General features: G+C 33.3%; 1 protein-coding gene across 5 annotated transcripts in view; it reads right to left on the bottom strand.

Annotated features, from left to right (window-relative positions):
- LOC138715318 (serine protease gd-like) overlaps positions 1-18,552 on the bottom strand; it is a 371,579-nt gene that overhangs the window by 75,484 nt on the left and 277,543 nt on the right. For 4 of the 5 annotated variants that reach the window (XM_069848102.1, XM_069848098.1, XM_069848101.1 and 1 more), the window contains one exon: positions 1,659-1,889. The exons of the other annotated variant lie outside the window; for it this stretch is intronic. The gene's annotated coding sequence lies outside the window, so the exon portion shown is untranslated. The remainder of the gene's footprint in view (positions 1-1,658; positions 1,890-18,552) is intronic. 5 annotated transcript variants of the gene reach the window in all.

Genomic DNA, 18,552 nt, shown 5'->3' with positions numbered 1-18,552 from the left:
GAAGGGCGTAATACAAAAACAAGGGCGGATATAAGACCAAGAAACAACCAGAACAGAAGAAAAGAAGTTGGGCGTAATACAAAAACAAGGGCGGATAGAAGACCAAGAAACAAGCAGAACAGAAGAAAAGAAGTTGGGCATAATACAAAAACAAGGGCGGATATAAGACCAAGAAACAACCAGAACAGAAGAAAAGAAGTTGGGTGTAATACAAAAACAAGGGCGCATATAAGACCAAGAAACAACCAGAACAGAAGAAAAGAAGTTGGGCGTAATACAAAAATAATGGCGGATATAAGACCAAGAAACAAGCAGAACAGAAAAAAAGAAGTTGGGCGTAATAAAAAAACAAGGGCGTATATAAGACCAAGAAACAAGCAGAACAGAAGAAAAGAAGAAGGGCGTAATATAAAAAAAAAGCAAGGGCGGATATAAGACCAAGAAACAAGCAGAATAGAAGAAAAGAAGTTGGGCGTAATACAAAAACAAGGGCGGATATAAGACCAAGAAACAAGCAGAACAGAAGAAAAGAAGAACGGCGTAATAGAAAAACAAGGGCGAATATAAGACCAAGAAACAACCAGAATAGAAGAAAAGAAGTTGGGCGTAATAGAAAAACAAGGGCGGTTATAAGACCAATAAACAAGCAGAACAGAAGAAAATAAGTTGGGCGTAATACAAAAACAAGGGCGGATATAAGACCAAGAAACAAGCAGAACAGAAGAAAAGAAGGGCGTCATACAAAAACAAGGGCGGATATAAGACCAAGAAACAAGCAGAACAGAAGAAAAGAAGAAGGGCGTAATACAAAAACAAGGGCGGTTATAAGACCAAAAATCAACCAGAACAGAAGAAAAGAAGTTGGGCGTAATACAAAAACATGGGCGGATATAAGACCAAGAAACAACCAGAACAGAAGAAAAGAAGTTGGGCGTAATACAAAAACAAGAGCCGATATAAGACGAAGAAACAACCAGAACAGAAGAAAAGAAGTTGGGCGTAATACAAAAACAAGGGCGGATATAAGACCAAGAAACAACCAGAACAGAAGAAAAGAAGTTGGGCGTAATACAAAAACAAGGGCGGATGTAAGACCAAGAAACAACCAGAACAGAAGAAAAGAAGTTGGGCGTAATACGAAAACAAGGGCGGATATGAGACCAAGAAACAAGCAGAAGAGAAGAAAAGACGAAGGGCGTAATACAAAAACAAGAGCGGATATAAGACCAAAAAACAAGCAGAACAGAAGAAAAGAAGTTGGGCGTAATACAAAAACAAGGGCGGATATAAGACCAAAAATCAACCAGAACAGAAGAAAAGAAGTTGGGCGTAATACAAAAACAAGGGCGGATATGAGACCAAGAAACAAGCAGAAGAGAAGAAAAGACGAAGGGCGTAATACAAAAACAAGGGCGGATATAAGACCAAGAAACAAGCAGAACAGAAGAAAAGACGAAGGTCGTAATACAAAAACAAGGGCGGATATAAGACCAAGGAACAAGCAGAACAGAAGGAAAGAAGAATGGCGTAATACAAAAACAAGGGCAGATATAAGACCAAGAAACAAGCAGAACAGAAGAAAAGAAGAGGGGCATAAAGTGAAAACAGAGGTGGCCATAAGATGAAAAGAGAAACGGAGAGGAATGAATTCAGCTGACCTACGTTGGCAGGCCTGTCCAGCTTCACGTCAAGGCGCAGGCCCGTGACGAGTTGGTCGACTTTGAGCAGGATGACACCGAACCAGCGACCAGGTTCCGCCTCGCGGCCCTCGTACGAGAATATGTTTGGACAGGGCGAAGGCGGATGCTGCAGACTGGAGTGCTTGGCGGGCGAAGACAGGGGCAGCACCAACAGCAGCAGCTCGAGCGCCAGGGGACCAAGCCCCATTCCTGTATGAATCATCGAACAGTGGCTGAATGACGATTACCAGAAAAAGAGTAAAGGGAAGAGAGAGTGAGAGTAAAGAAGAAGTTTAGTAAGAAAGCATGAAGGGAATAGATAAGTAACGATAGAAGAGTAGGCAGAAAGAAAGGAAAATTAATTAGTAAAGTAGAGACAAATTTCTCTATTAGATTAATATTACGTAGAGCCTCATACAGGAGTCACCTTTTCGACCTTGAATTTTTATTTTAGTCTTGAAAGTATTTGATTAGGATATTAAATGATTGTTTTTTGATTTAAAATGATTATTCTTCATATTTTATAACACAGAACATTGTACAGTCCCTTGTTTGTAACTGTATTTAATTTTTGTGGAAAAGCGCAAATTCATGTAAAGAAGACGACATGCATGTAATAAACAAACTATGCACACTTTCGACTAATTTTTTAATTAACCATACATTTAACATTGCAAAATACATAATACGTATTTATTTATTTATTATGTTGGACACTAGGGCTGAGGTTTGAAATGTTGACAATTATTTTAATCGGATTTTTTTAACGATTTGTTAGATGGGTTAATAGGTGTGTAAAATGTTTCAGTTCAATCGGACTGCTAGTTTCGAGGTTAATTTTATTTTAATTGTTGAAATTTGTGATACAATCAAAATGTTTCATGCGTATTGTATTTATACACAAGAGTCCTGACTCAAGGCAATATATTGTCACCTGAATGCAAGAACTAGGTAACTCGAAATTTGCGTTTTTTAGTTATCTCTTTTATAGCATAGAAAAAATCGCACAAAATGTAACGCAAGAACTAGGTAATTGATTGAACAATACCAGCTACATCTATTTTCCAATGCAACAAATAGGTAAAAGAAAACGAGACATATACCTTAGTGCAATAAATAAGTAAATGGGCAATGTCACAAAATATAAAAATCAAGTTACCTAGTTCTTGCATTGGGGTGACATTATTATCGTTGAGAAATTCATTATATCTAGGTTAGTTGAGGTACAATAAATTTTTGAAAATCAGACATCTATTCATATTTTTTAGTTACATAATATATATTTTTTTAGCTTTTAATTTTTTAGATACTTAAGATTTCTCAACATTAGATCTCAAATAATGCATGAGAATGTATGCCCACGTATGAATTTGGTGAAAACTGCACGGGCTCGGGTCAAGCCCGTGGGCCTTGGCATGACTGAGTTTCGGTTGAAATTTACTTAAGCCTGTCGGGTTCGGGCCTTAAAGAAACGATATCCTTTGTCCCGTGAATTATATATTGAATACAAAATAATACGAAGATGTCAATGCATGCACGATTACATGTCCAACTGCTACCTATCCAGAACTGTAGACTACCAGTTTATTCATTTATTCATTCATTGACTGATTTATCCATTTAATTTATTTATTTAATTAATTTCTTTAATTTAATTAATTAATTAAATTTAGTTTAAATTTATTTATTAATTTAAATTAATTAAAATTTACTTATTTATTTTATTTCATTTATTTCATTATTTATTTATTTATTGCAATTTATTTAATTTAATTTATTTATTTTATTTTAAACTATTTTATTAATTTAATTTAATTTGATTTAATTAATTTATTTTATTTATTTAATTATTCATTTATTTATTTTAATTTATTTAATTTAAATTAATTATTTTTTATTTTAATTAATTAATTAATTAATTAATTTATTCATTTATTTGATTTAAGTTATCTTATTTAATTAATTTAATTATATTAATTTATTTATTTAATTCGATTTAATTTATTTATTTAATTAATTTATGTATTTATTTATTTTATTTTATTTATTTCATGTACTTATTTATGTAATTTAATTTAATTTATTTAATTAATTTATTTATTTATTTTAATTAATTAATTTTATTTAATGTATTTAATTAAGTTAATCAATTAATTAATTAAATTAATTATTTAATTTAATTTATTATATTAATTTAATTTAATTTAAATTTAGTTATTTATTTTATTTTATTTATTTAATTATTTATTTATTTATTTCAATTTATTCAATTTAATTTAATTCATTTATTTATTCTAATTAATTAATTTAATTTGATTTAATTTATTTTATTTTATTGATTTAATTTATGTAATTAATTAATTTATGTATTTATTAATTTATTTTATATAAATTTATTTATTTAATTATTTATTAATTTATTTATTGTAATTTATTCAATTTATTTAATTTAACTTATTTATTTATTTTAATTGATTGATTTATTTATTTGATTTAAGTTATTGTATTTAAATAATTAAATTGAATTAATTAATTAATTTATTTAATTAATTTATTTATTTATTTAATCTGGTAGAGATAAGGCCATCAGGCCTTCTCTTCCCCTCTACCAGATGATTACAACTACAATATTAAGAATACAATTTACAATTATAATTACAATTAATATTGAATTTACAAATACAATAAAAATCAAAGCACTAAAAGATTAACTGATTAATAGAAGCTAGAGAGTATATTGTAAAAGTTAAGAAGAGAGAACATTTTTTTTTATTAATTAAATAAAAATTAAACCTATCTACGCAGTAAGAAAATACTTAATAAGTTTGCTTTTGTACGCTACTCAATTCCGACAGTCTCTGATGTCACTTGGTAGAGTATTCCACAAGCGCGAGAGCGAGATTGTGTATGATGATGAATACGATGATTACTTATGTGTTGGTATGGCTAGTATGCGGCTATTTTGCGTGCGTGTGAAGAGATTATGATATGATGACAGGTAACTGAAACGGGAGGCAAGGTAGATAGGTGTAGAGGTGTGAAGGACTTGGAAAAGGAGAAAAAGAGAATGAAAATTTCTACGTTCGTCAAGTCGTAGTCAGTTCAGAGTTTGGAAGGATGGGGTAATGTGGTCAGCGCGACGGACATCGCAGACGAAGCGAACACAAGAATTATGAACACGTAATTTTTGCGACTGGTTGACATTGAGGTCAGTCAGTAGAAAATCACAATAATCGGAGTGGAGCATTACTAGTGTTTCCACTACTTTCGACTTCGTATTTCGTAACGGAGTTTGTTTCGTCTCTACTCTGTCTTAAGAGGTTAGGTACAGCTTACAGCAGTAAAATGATTACGTGATTACAAAGAAGAGCTAAACACAATCAAATACACAGCACAAGAAAACGGATACAACCCCAAAATAATAGACAACATAATACGTAAGACAAAAAACAATCACAAAAAAATATAATAATACAACACAAAAACAAGAACACAAAAAATACATCACACTAACATACGAAAACAAAAGCACACACAAGATTGCAACCTCATTCAAGAAATTAAATTACAACATCGCATACAGAACAAAAAATACTCTACAAAAACATCTCAACACACACACAAACAAATACAACCACACAGGCGTATACAAACTCAAATGTAACACCTGCAACAACTTCTACATAGGACAGACAGGAAGATCATTTCAAACACGTTACGAAGAACACATCACAGCCGTAACAAAATTACAAAACACCTCCACATATGCAGAACACATCACAAATACTAACCACACCTACAGAGACATCAACACAGGCATGGAAATACTACACATCCAACCAAAAAGCCAGAAACTCAACACACTAGAACAATATGAAATATACAGACACACAAAAACACACCCTAATGAAATTCTCAACACACAACTCAATTTCAGAACACACACACTCTTTGACTCCACATTACACTACAAAAACACACCCCCCACAGGAAACAAAACCAGAGGCGCCAAGATCAGCAACGATCAGTTCTGAAAAAGACCAATAACAGGTCGAAACATGCTAACCAGGTACGATAGAATTTAACACGAGAAAGTCATATAATACATATTCCGAAGTGACACAGTGTTAAAAGTTGTGCAATCAAGATGTATATGAAAAAAATATTTCTACGATAAAAAAAAAATACATTTTTTTAAATTCAGTTGACTGTGCAGTGATGAAGCATTTCTCACATACTGTAACTCAAAACTATCCAACATTCTGTGATGACATTTTTTGTGTGTATTTATGCATGTCATATCTACAATTCTCCTCCGCTACATTCGTCTAGCAACTTCAGGGAGACAACTTTAGAACAAAACGTTACTAGATTTGTAATTAGAAATTTGTAAAAAATAATTCTTTAATGAAAAAATAATGACAGCTCTTCTTCCTTAACTAAAAAAAAATGTTTAAACATATTTGTAATCAGAATTGAACTAAATCGATTTGGGGTATGAATATATACATTCTAAAGAAGTGAAATAGTCAATCTAAATATTTTGGAAAATTTTCCATGATTTTCAGTGGAGTCTCCCCTTGAGCAGAGTAAGCAGAAGTATACACAGGAAACGGAGCGGGTAGACGACTCAGAGCTCTACCGTTCAAAGCGAATATACAGGGACATCATTTTATTTTTTTCAATTTTTATTGTACCTGAGTTTTTTAATGTACTTTACTCCCACCCCTTCTACTAATGAAGTTCAACCGTCCTCCACACAGATCCAAGACCGCATATACAGTCATAGTAGCCTTACTGTCATAGTACACAATATGTTCCAAAAATATGTTCGCATTTTCCAGTGACGAAAGAGTTTCAATATTGAATCATTTTCGCACAGGTACTGTCGTCCATTTGCCTACGTCGTATCCCGGTTTCCCCCTCCAGTTTTTATTCTCCAGCTAGTGGCTGGGCTGTCTTAGCTCTTTTCTGATAATATTAATTTCCGTTAGGAATTGGACGTCTACGTAGTATTATACAACTGTTTAAAATAACTTAAATAAAAGGGCCTCACGTGATTTTCTCCCTTTCTACGACCCTACGACATAACCAGTTGGACGGATAGTAGATAGTATGTCTGAGTAATTTTATCTTTTCGGGTCGGACAGAAGTGAAGATTGAATTTACAGTACGTAAGGTACTCTTTTATACAGTAGGTACAGAATTATTTCAACACGAGTTACTAGTACGAAGGACGAAACTGGTAATTGGGATTAGGTACAATAGTCTATAGTGCGATAATATGCACATTAGAACTGAAGCCTGTATCGAAATGAACGGCCACCATTTTCAAAAATGTGTTTAAATATCCATATTTTGATTATTTTTCCATTTAACTTTATTCTCTATATTGTACGCTAATGTGCTGTAGACAGTATAATATACACAGCATAATGAATACATCCACATGGACAGCTCAGTTCGTGAGTAAAAACATTCAATGTTAATACTGTACTGTATTTTGATTAAACAAAAACGTAATGAAAATGATCAGACTCAAAAGCGCGATATTTCCTAGTTTACGTAAACGGATGAACTACTTTTCTTCCCTCCTATACCTAATAAAGTGATTTGTTTGTATTTTACGCCAGTAACATCGAACTCCAGTCGTGGAAGGGGATAGCAATCGGCATTGATCCAAAGGTATAGCCAGGTTAATATTAAAAATGTTAGTAAAAATGAAATGCTGTCCCTGTAGTATGATCCATGTGCATCTAACTTGTACTCAAAGTAACCAAACGCAGGGCTCTAGTAATCAGACTGCAATAGCACTGGCCTTTGTTTTGAAATGCCGTGTATCTCAAACTTTGTTTACCATAAAATTATTGTAAAAACCAAGTAGACAAACAACACAAAAACTCAGTAAAAACACAATTTCTTCTGCCAGTAAGCAACGAAACCACGAAGTGGAACAAACTGTCTCCGTGACATCCTAATTATGCTAGGCTTTCAATTAGGGGCTCGTCTTTACTTAGTAACGTCCTTAACTCAAGTTCTCTAATGTGTTTCCAAAATACATAAAGCAACGATACGCATACCACCAAGTTCTTACATAAAACTAGCTTACGTATATAATTTACATTACGAAAGAGTTGAAAAGCGAACAAATTGCATATAGGCAAGGGAAACGTGCACAGTAGATGGTCAAACGGATGACGCATCATTTCGTTTAGACAGGCAGCTTATATTAGGTCAAGATGATAATGATGATGATAATAATAATAATAATAATAATGATAATGTTTTCCCTGGCAGAGTTAAGGCCATTAAGCCTTCTCCTCTACTTAACCAGTGGTCCCGGGTTCGATTCCCGGTTGGAACAAGTTACCTGGTTGAGGTTTTCTCCGGCGTTTTCCCTCAACCCAATATGAGCAAATGCTGGGTAACTTTCGGTGCTGGACCCCGGATTCATTTCACAGGCATTATCACCTTCATCTCATTCAGACGCTAAATAACCCAAGCTGTTGATAAAGCGTCGTAAAATAACCTACTAAATAAAAATAACCAGTGGTTGGTGTAGACAATACGTAGTAGTTACATTGCAGATGATACTCAAAGTCGCGTAACCCATTAAGGCTGGTTCACAATAAACCGGAAACGGAAGCGACAACGAGAACGAGAGCGGGATATTGTTAAAATAGATGTATTTAAATGTGAGCAGTCATAATTAACTATTGTGAATGCTCACATTTAAATACATCTAGTTTAACGATATTCCCGTTCTCGTTCTCGTTGTTGCTTCCGTTCCCGGTTTATTGTGAACCAGCCTTTACACGTAGCTCTGGTTTTATTCCGCTGAACACGACTGAGTGAGTCGTCTGTGCTACATTTGGTTTAATTTCTTTGTTGTAACCCAAAGCTACGCGAATCTGGGTATCTGCAATGTAGGCCTACTACGTATTGTTTGAAGTTAAACCACTTCATAATATGTACAGTAACCATGCCGTCAAGGCACCAATAACGTTCCGTTTATTAACGTCTGTTTATCAGAATGACCCACTGTGATACATTTTTGAAAAGGTCTTGACGAGCTTGATTGAAATACTGAATAATAAATAATATATGGTGTCATCACAGTCTACTAGGCCTATATACAGTCGCGAAGCTCAATATGTAGTAAAAATGCAAACATGGGTAGTTGCCCACCACTAGGATCGCTACTATCGCCTCATCATCGCAGATCTCTCTCCTAGCAGCCGACAAAATATGTTACACTTTCGTTGTCGTGTTCTTTTGGAAAAATTAACACCTTCCTTCCATTATTGAAATATTAAATGCATAAAGTTAATTTATTATTTTAATGAATTATATTAAATTCCACCATAAACTCGAAGATACCTGCAAGAAATAAGTTAATATAATTTTTGTTTGTGCAAAACGAACTGAAATTTACTATAATAGCTTCACTCATTCAAGATTATAGCGATAATTAACTATGAAACCAATAAATATTAATTTGCATTTCTCTTTACAACAGTAATAATGGAAATATGAATAAATGGAGTAACTTACGTGTACCGGTACTTGTAGTGTAGGCTTACGTAGTTAACAAAGTGGGATGAGGTTAAGCAATAATAATCACACCAGAATTGGAAATAAAACGTGATCAATACATTTTATTGTAACAGACTTTTTCTACGTCTCTAGTTAAAGCAACAAATAAAAATAACAACAAAATTAACAGCTATAATTAAAAACAGATCCTTTGAAGAAAAAAGTAGACCTAAGCAATAATAATCCCACCAGAATTGAAAATAAAACGTGATCAATAAATTTCATTAAAACAAACTTAATTTTTCTACGTTTTTAGTAAAATAACACATAAAAATAATAAAAAAATTAATAGCTACAATTAAAAATATATCCTCTGAAAAAAAAAGTAGACCTAACCTTTATTTCTCTGGAAATTTAGCAGCCTAAGTGACAGAACTTTGACCGGTATCTAATGTCCTTTCGGTTAGACTGAAACATTTCATTGTGAAATTTAAGGATATAATGTATTCTAACAGTCACAAAGAACTTCAAATTAACAGTTTTGTTTCTGCACAGCATTCTTGTGGAAACCCAGGAACCTTTCTGAATCTTTCGGAAATCGGACAAAGGATAACTCTGGCCTCTTTCTCTTACTGTTGCTACAATGTATAGCACTACAAACGTCTCCTCCTTGTCCCATATTATTATTCCAATTATTATATTTTAGCCATTAACATTTTCATTATAACCAATAACGAACATTTCACAAGCATCACTGTGAAATACGCAACGAGCTAGCACTCGATAGAAATACGACACAGTCCAAAGTTGACCATGGACAGTCTATTGTTTCTAGTTGCTAACCGCTTGGAGCGCTTTATCACGAGATTTGCAAAAAAACACCTCAAGCTTCGCGACTGTATATAGTAGACTGTGGTGTAATTTCAAAAAACAATGTTAATATTCCGTATCTCATTAATAAATAACGCTACAAGGTTGCCGTCTCATCAGTATTATTTCCCTCTATCAGTTGTACACCTTTTGTATGAAACAATTTTTCATTTGGTTCTTGCATACAAAGTTATTTAGGGTGGTCAAGACCATAGGCGGAGAGAGAACCGTTTCCTTGGGGGGCAAAGCAAAACCATAGAATCCGATATAACGAGGTTACGGGGGATATCATTTATTTACTCCCCTGTTATAGCTTGACAGTGGTACAGCATATCGGAATATGATCATTTAATAAAGGTATTTTTGGGGTGCATGTTTTTTATAGTGTTACATCTATATCCACGACGTTTCGGACCGAGTTATATAGGGCTTCAACTGTAGGTCTACTACAAATTATAATAGGGCATAACCGTAGGCAGAGTTATGGGAGAGTATGTGGGAGCACTGCCCCCTCCCCAAATTTGTCTAAACTCTTCTTTTATTAACATTACAAGATATTGAATTCAAAAGACTTTTCTTGCTTTTGTTTATGAATTGGATATTATTTGTAAATGCTACCATCGTACCATCTTCCTGGAAAATGGCAGTTTTCACAAAAAAAACTATGGTTTTATGAAAACTATTGAAAATGTTCACTCATTTAACATGGGACTTTGGTGTTATTTTTTTCACTAACACCTAATTCAGTAGATGGCCGCTGCAGACTTCTAACAAGGAGTACAGGCTGTTACGAAAGAAACTTTACAGTGCTTCCATTCCTCAAAATGATGTATAGAAATTCTTATACATTCAGAAATTTAAAATAAATATTATAGTCCAGACACATGATCTGAAGACATTAATTCGTCAATTTAAGCACAGAAACTTAATCATAAACAAAAGAAAGAACAGTCTTTTGCATTCTCTATTTTCTAATGTTAACAGAAAAAAAAAGAGTTCAGACAAGCTTGGGAGGGTCAAGATATATGGGACACTCTGTATATGGCTCATATGCGGAGAGAAAGAGGAAGGCAGTAAATAGGAAAGACTGGAGAATGCTGAGTTTGCAGTGAAAGACCTGTCCTTGGGCAGGAAACTATGAATGAAATAAAAAGCGGTATTGATTTTTTTCGTAAAAACGAATCGTTAAATTGAACAATTTTAACATTAAATTATATGAAAAAAGATAGGGCACAGAAAATAATTCGTTATACTGGCGTTCGTTACAAAACATTTTACTGTACCAGTACTAGGTAGATAGGTACGTAGGTGGGTAGGTAGATAGACGGACAGACGAACAGAAAGAAATGAAGATAGACAGATTACAAAGGTACGATTACACGAAAAAAAAAAAAAAAAAAAAAAGAGGGCAACAATCTAATAGCCTTGCTTATCGCCAAGTTTCTTTGATTCTCTTGTGCCAGCTTGATTGGACGCCTGGCTTAGCTCTTCTCGCGTGATAGGAATCCCAGGTCTTGCAGAGTACCTCTCTGACGTCATAAGTTCAAGGTCAGTTCTCGGTAAATTCAAGGATTGGAATTATCAAATTGATTCAGCGGCTTAAAATTGCTCGCGAATCCATTAAAGTACTTTCCTCCTCATTTTTTCTGTCCGCTAGGTATATTCTGTGGCTAGTACGTAAAGCAAGAGTGGATCTTTGTTTATGAAACGTTTCTTTTCCAAGTACTGAGCCCATTCATAGTGATTGAGGTGATTGCAAGAACAGAGTAACGCTGAAAATTAATGAAACACTGCTACTCGGAAAAATTCTGTAACGACATTTTTTCTAATATGAATTTCACAGAATCAGATAGGAGTTCAAAATCAGTATCAGCGATTATAGTAGGCCTATATGCATCGAAAGAATAAAGTAAAATATCAGTAGTAGTAGTAGTAGTAGTAAAATATCAGTAGTAGTAGTAGTAGTAGTAATAGTAGAAAATTTCAGTAGTAGTAGTAGTAGTAGTAAAATATCAGTAGTAGTAGTGGTAACAGCAGTAAAATATCCGTAGTAGTAGTAACAGTAGTAAAATTTCAGTAGTAGTAGTAGTAGTAGTAATAGTAGTAAAATATCAGTAGTAGTAGTAGTAACAGCAGTAGTAGTAAGAGTAGTAAAGTATCAGTAGTAGTAGTAATAGTAGTAGTAAGAGCAGTAAAATATCAGTAGTAGTAGTAATAGTAGTAAAATATCAGTAGTAATAGTAGTAGTAGTAATAATAGTAGTAACAGCAGTAAAATATCAGTAGTAGTAGTAATAATAGTAGTAAAATATCAGTAGTAGTAGTAATAATAGTAGTAAAATATCAGTAGTAGTAGTAGTAATAGTAGTAAAATATCAGTAGTAGTAATGGTAATAGTAATAGTAGTAAAATATCAGTAGTAGTAGTAGTAACAGCAGTAAAATATCAGTAGTAGTAGTAACAGAAGTAAAATATCAGTTGTAGTAGTAGTAGTAATAGTAGTAAAATATCAGTAGTAGTAGTAGTAGTAGTAGTAGTAGTAGTAGTAGTAGTAGTAGTAGTAACAGCAGTAAAATATCAGTAGTAGTAGTAATAGTAGTAAAATATCAGTAGTAGTAGTAAAAATAGAGTTTAATGAAAGGAAAAAATAGCGGAGAAAGTAGAAGAGAAAATAAAGGTAAAATAGAGAACAAAATAGAGGGACTGTACAGGAGAATAACAGAGGAAAAATAAAACACAAAATAGAGGTAAAATAAATTAGAAAATAGAGGAGAAATTAGAGGGATAATAGAGGAGAAATAGCAGAAAAAAGGGAAGTAGAAGAGGAAATAGAAGAAAAATAGGAGAAAAATAGAGGAGAACATAGAGGGAAAATAGAGAGAATATAGAGGAGAAAATAGAGGGAAAATTAATGGAAAATAGCGTAGAAAATACAGAGTAAATTACATAAGAAAACAGAAGAGAAAATATAAGAAAAATAGAGAACTTATAGGAGAAAACAGGAAAAGTAGAGGAGATAATAGAAGGAAAATAGTGGAGAAAATAGAGAGGAAAATAGAAGAGAAAGTATAGGTTGAGTGGAGGAGAAAGTAGATACAAAATATAAGAAAAATAAAGAAGAAATACGGGGAAAATAAGGAGGAAATTACAGGGAAAATGGAGGGAAAAGTTAAGGAAAAAAGAAGTGAAAATAGATATTAAACAGTGGTAAAATAGAGGAAAATTAAAGAAGATCATACAGAAGAAAGTAGACGGAAAATAGAAGAGAAAGTAGAAAAAGGTGGAGGAGAATGTAGATAAAAATGGAGAAGTTAGAGGAGAAAATAGAGGGAAAAATGGGGGGAAAGTAGATCACAAAATAAAGATAGGCAGAGGATAAAAAGGAAGAAAAATTGAGAGGAAATAGAGGAACCAATAGAGGAAAAAATAGAGGAAGATTAGAGGTATAATAGAGGAGAAAACAGGGAAAGTATTGGGAAAAATAGATGAGAAAATGGAGGGGAAAAGATGTTGAAATAGAGAAGAAAACAGAGGAAAATATAGGAAAAATAGAGGAAAGCAGAGCAAAAATAGAGGAAAAATAGTAGAAAGTAGGGGAAAAAAGAGATAATAGAGGACAAAATACAGGAAAAATCGAGAATATAAAGAGGATATGGAGGAGAAACTAGAGGAGAAAAAAAGAGGAAATAGAGGGGAAAGTCTATGAGAAATTAGGGCCAAAATAGAGGTGAATATAGAGGAGAAATTAATGGGAAAATAAAGAGAAAACTGAGGAAAAATAAATCGAAAATAGAGGCGAAATTAGAAAGAAAATGAAGGAGAAAATAGAGGAGAAATTAGAAGGAAAATAGAGAGAGACTAGAGAGAAGATGGAAGAGAAAGTAGAGAGAATAATATATTGAGGATGAAATAGGGGAGAAATGGAAGAGTAAATAGATGGAATTAATCTCAAAATCCCAGACAGAGTCAAAGCTAGATACGGCTCGGTTAGAAAAGCCAACGTACTATGGTAGGAACGATCATGATTTTAAAATCAAATGTAGGAAACAGAAAACGGATGTAGGTAAATTCTCATTTTTAAATAGAACTATAAATGATTGGAATGACCTACCTGCAGCGGTCTTTGAGGTATGTCCTTCCTTAAGGAGATTCCAGAAGAACTTAAAAAGTTGTGTATAAAGTGCAAATTAAAATTAAGGTGACATTTAACATTTAATTTTGTAAGGTGGCATGTATTTATTTAGCCTGACGAGTTACTTCCTTGGTTTGAATTGTAAATTATTTAAAAATAGCGTCTATGAGGGCCTTAGACTAGAAATGTTTAGCTTAAATGTAGTTCTGTTTATAAGTATGCATAAGGGTGTAATTATTTCACTTATTTGAACTGTTGTATCAGTGAAGCGAGGTGAGTCAGTGGAGTTATGGTTTTACAGTGCAGTGAATAGTTCCGAGGAGTGATAATTTATAGCGTCAATGAAATGTGTTCTATAGTGTCAGTGAAATGTGTCCTAAAGTGTCAGTGAAATGCGTCACAGTGCCACTACAGTGAGTGAGATGAGAGTAAAGTGAAAGACTATTGAAACTTATGTAGGGCCTATACATATGTAGGTTGTATTGTAAAATTAGGTATTTTATGTTTTATTATTAATTGTATTTATTGTGTTAAATTGTATTGTGTATTCTTATTGTATTTTGTATATAATTGTGTTGTGTATTGTATAATTGTATTTGTATTGAATAATTGCATTATGTACTGTAATTTTATTGTGTATTGTTTATATTGTGTATACCACTGCCACCGGGTGCTTGCCCACTTGCAGTGTAAATAAATACATACATACACATAGAAAGAACTCTATGCACATCTCAAAGTTTACTCCAACCAGACTTAGCCTATATACTAGTTGGCCGGAACAACGTCTTCCATAGAAGACCTGATGCTAACACAGAACTTAATGCCAATTCCAGCCAATATAAAGTTCCTAGAAGAACAACTCCAGAAAAACTCGGAAACAGACCCACAATTTTTCCACATTCTAGCCATGACCAGCGAGGAATGGAAAGCAGCCAACTCCGATCTACGCCATCTCTACACGAGAGGAGCAATACCGTATCTGCACCAGAAAAGGATTTCATCAGGTATCCAGCAACTGTACTTGTGGAATTTGTAGCATCCAGTATTCGTCATATCACATATTCGATTGCACACTAAGAACTCTGTCGATCTTACATTAAGGGGAGAGGATGGTATTTTTTTTTAACTTTTTTCCTATTTGATGTAAAATATTAATTTTTTTGTATGTAGAGAGCTCATAGCTGTGGTAACTCAACCAAATAAAAATATTTTGAAAAAAAAAATTATTGGGGACCCAAATTTGAAAAAAATATATCTAATGCAGGATTGTACTAAAACCGATATATCTAAACCGTTTTTAAAGATAGATTCAAACAGTTTTTTTCCAATGTATTTGCAAAAGCATGTCCTACAAACTGTCTGTAACAGAATTTTGATATTGGTCCCTACGTTTGTAAAATAAACAATTAAAATTTAATAACAATTTTCTAATTTCCTTTCTTGCAAACTAACGGACGTATTTTTAAAATGAATCCAATTAACAAAATTATGTTACAGAGAAAAGTTTCCTAATAGTCTAAAGAATTTGTGTTCTAAATTTCATGCATGTATCTTTAATAGTTCAGAAATTATATCCATTTGTGTCTGGCAATGTAGCAAAAAAAATTAAGTTACTGGAAACCGATAAAAGTGGGGGCGTGATTTAAAAATCCATAGCGCAGGAAGCTTAAAAATGACGTCTCAACATCCGATAAGGGCACAAATACCTACAAAATGTTATGCTATGCATTCCACACACATCAGAGGGTATTTTAAAGAAAAAAAATTTGAAAATTTAATTTACCGGAAACAACAATAAAAGTGGGCGAGTGATTTAAAAATCCATAACGCAGGAAGTTTAAAAATGGCGACTCAACATCCGATAAAGGCACAAATACCCACACAATGTTATGCTATGTATTCCACACATATCACAGAGTATTTTAAAGAATTTTTTTTTTAATTTACTCATTTTTCACCAAAAATACCATCCTCTCCCCTTAAGCAAAGGACAAAACCTCATATTAATCTGTACACATTGTTTAATAAATATATGGAATTTATTTTAATTTTTATTTATTTCAGTTTAGTTTAATTTATTTGTGTAAATAAGCAGGCTTATGCCTATAGAAGAAGAAGAAGAAGAAGAAGAAGAAGAAGAAGAAGAAGAAGAAGAAGAAGAAGAAGTAGTTTTAAAAAAGTATTTTAAATTTTAATCATTTTTATTTTATTTTATTATTTTATTTTATTTTAAACAAGGCTTAGACGGGTCGGGCACACTGAAGGAAGTAATGAGAGATCCCTGATCAAAAAGATATTCAGTGGTAAGACAGGTGGTAAAAAATGTATTGGCATATATAGAAAGAGGTGGTTGGAAGATGCGGAGAAAGATATTAAAGAATTGGGAATAAGGCGTTCGAAAACAACTCAGGAAAGAGGCTACTCACTCCATTTTGTGTCCCTTCAGTTATATATGGAAGAAATCTGGTATTTAAAAATCCCAAGATGGAGAGACATATTTCATATGAGCTCATCATTAGTTAAAATGTTCAGAAACTTCAATTCACTGAGTGAGGGTATTTATTTATTTTCTGGTATAGAAAAGGTATTCAGAAGCCAAATTTTTTAAAAATCATCTAATGTAATTCATGTCATAGCGCAGTGTTTTATTTTTTTCCAGAAATAATTAAAATTTTTCCATTGTTTTTGTCCTGCAATTTGTTAATAATTAATGAAATTTGTAATATTTTGTAATTACTGATTCATTATAAGCCAAATCTATCTTTTACGTTTTAATTTCTTTTATTTCTACTGTTAATGAGTTGTTTATTCCTACTGCATAAACATAACTGCCGCTCATGTAATACATCAATAATTCTGTGGCTCCAAGACAAAATGTGATGTCATTTTTTCTTTAGGCGTGAGAATTTAAAGTTTGAATGACTGTATAAAATCTAGAGAAAATGATAGAAATATGCATGCCATCTTTTGCCACAATAAAGATACCATCAGGATGCACAACATAATTATATCAAATCTCATTTTCGCTAAAAATTGACATATCACTTTCTGCACTGGAATCACAGAATTCTAAGTTAAATTGTTAATTTATATTTATGTGAAGAAAGTGCTTTGATCGGAATTTTGCCTGTGTACTTTCGTATAACAAATAAATAAAATGAATAATGGAGCAAAGGTGAAATGTAAAATTCTGTGGCGGCTGGTGGTTTGAAAATATGGTGGTGCACAATGGAATCGAAGAGGAGTTAAACATACTTCACTTTAAAGTTTAAAACCGTGTATACTTGAGGGGGTATACATATAAGGCTTATTTATATGCAATTAATAAATAAAATGACTAAATACAAGCATACCTATTTATACAGAAAGTCAAAAAGTGGAAAGGGTCGTGGACGGAGCTCTCTATATTGCGATTTACCCTCATGAAAAACATTTGAGCACAGAATCGTCATCAGAATGCTACCAAGTACCACGTGCAACATTTTCGTTCATAAAATTCAAATGCAGCTTTCGTAGGCTGTCGGGAGATAGCAGCACTTCTTGTCAGAACGACAACTCTTTGAACTTAAATTTGAAGGTCGTATTTGCTTAATGTGGGTGCGCGGCCACTAGTGATGGGCGAAGTTGTTCTTTTCCCGGAACAGTTCCGGCTGTTCCGGTTCCGGAAAAATACTATGTTCCAAATAACAGTTCCGAAATAACAGTTACAAGTAGAGATGTGTTTGAATCGTTCACTGATGCGAGCTATCTGACTCTCGCTCCATTTGAGGAGTCGTACAGTACCCTCCCTCTTCCTCAAGCAGCTCGCACAATCAGTGTCACCAACTGGACGGAAATTCCGTCAAAAGTTACGGAATTTCAACGTAGCGGACGGGAAAAGAAGGGCTTCGACGGGTGACGGATTTTGTGGCGGAAATTACGATTTACATAGCCTTTTTACTGTTTTAGCTGCTGTCGTTTTAAATTGTTAAATTTTTTAGGGATTTTACTTTTTCTTTGAACAGCCCTGCCCGTGCCGTACCATGTTAAGGAAACCCTTGTTTCAGATTTCCTCGTAATCAAGTCAGAGGTTGAAGAATTATTATTTTAATCGAGACTGGTAAGAAAGTTGTGTTAAAAGTTTCTTTGTATTTATATACTGAGTGGGTTTTATTTACTTTTTTTTTATTTTGACGGATTCTGACGGATTTCCAGGTGTTAAACTGTCGGGGATATAATTTATGTGTTGGCAATACTGCGCACAATACGTTATCGGCATGACGACATAGCACACGTTTCTCAATAGATGACATTCCAATGCACATTCGAATCTGTTTGGAAACTTGTGTATGCG

Source organism: Periplaneta americana, chromosome 15, assembly GCF_040183065.1.
Source record: "Periplaneta americana isolate PAMFEO1 chromosome 15, P.americana_PAMFEO1_priV1, whole genome shotgun sequence".
In the NCBI taxonomy this organism is placed as follows: domain Eukaryota; kingdom Metazoa; phylum Arthropoda; class Insecta; order Blattodea; family Blattidae; genus Periplaneta; species Periplaneta americana.
Note: the sequence above shows the minus strand (reverse complement) of the source record. Positions and strands in the feature narration are given on the sequence as shown.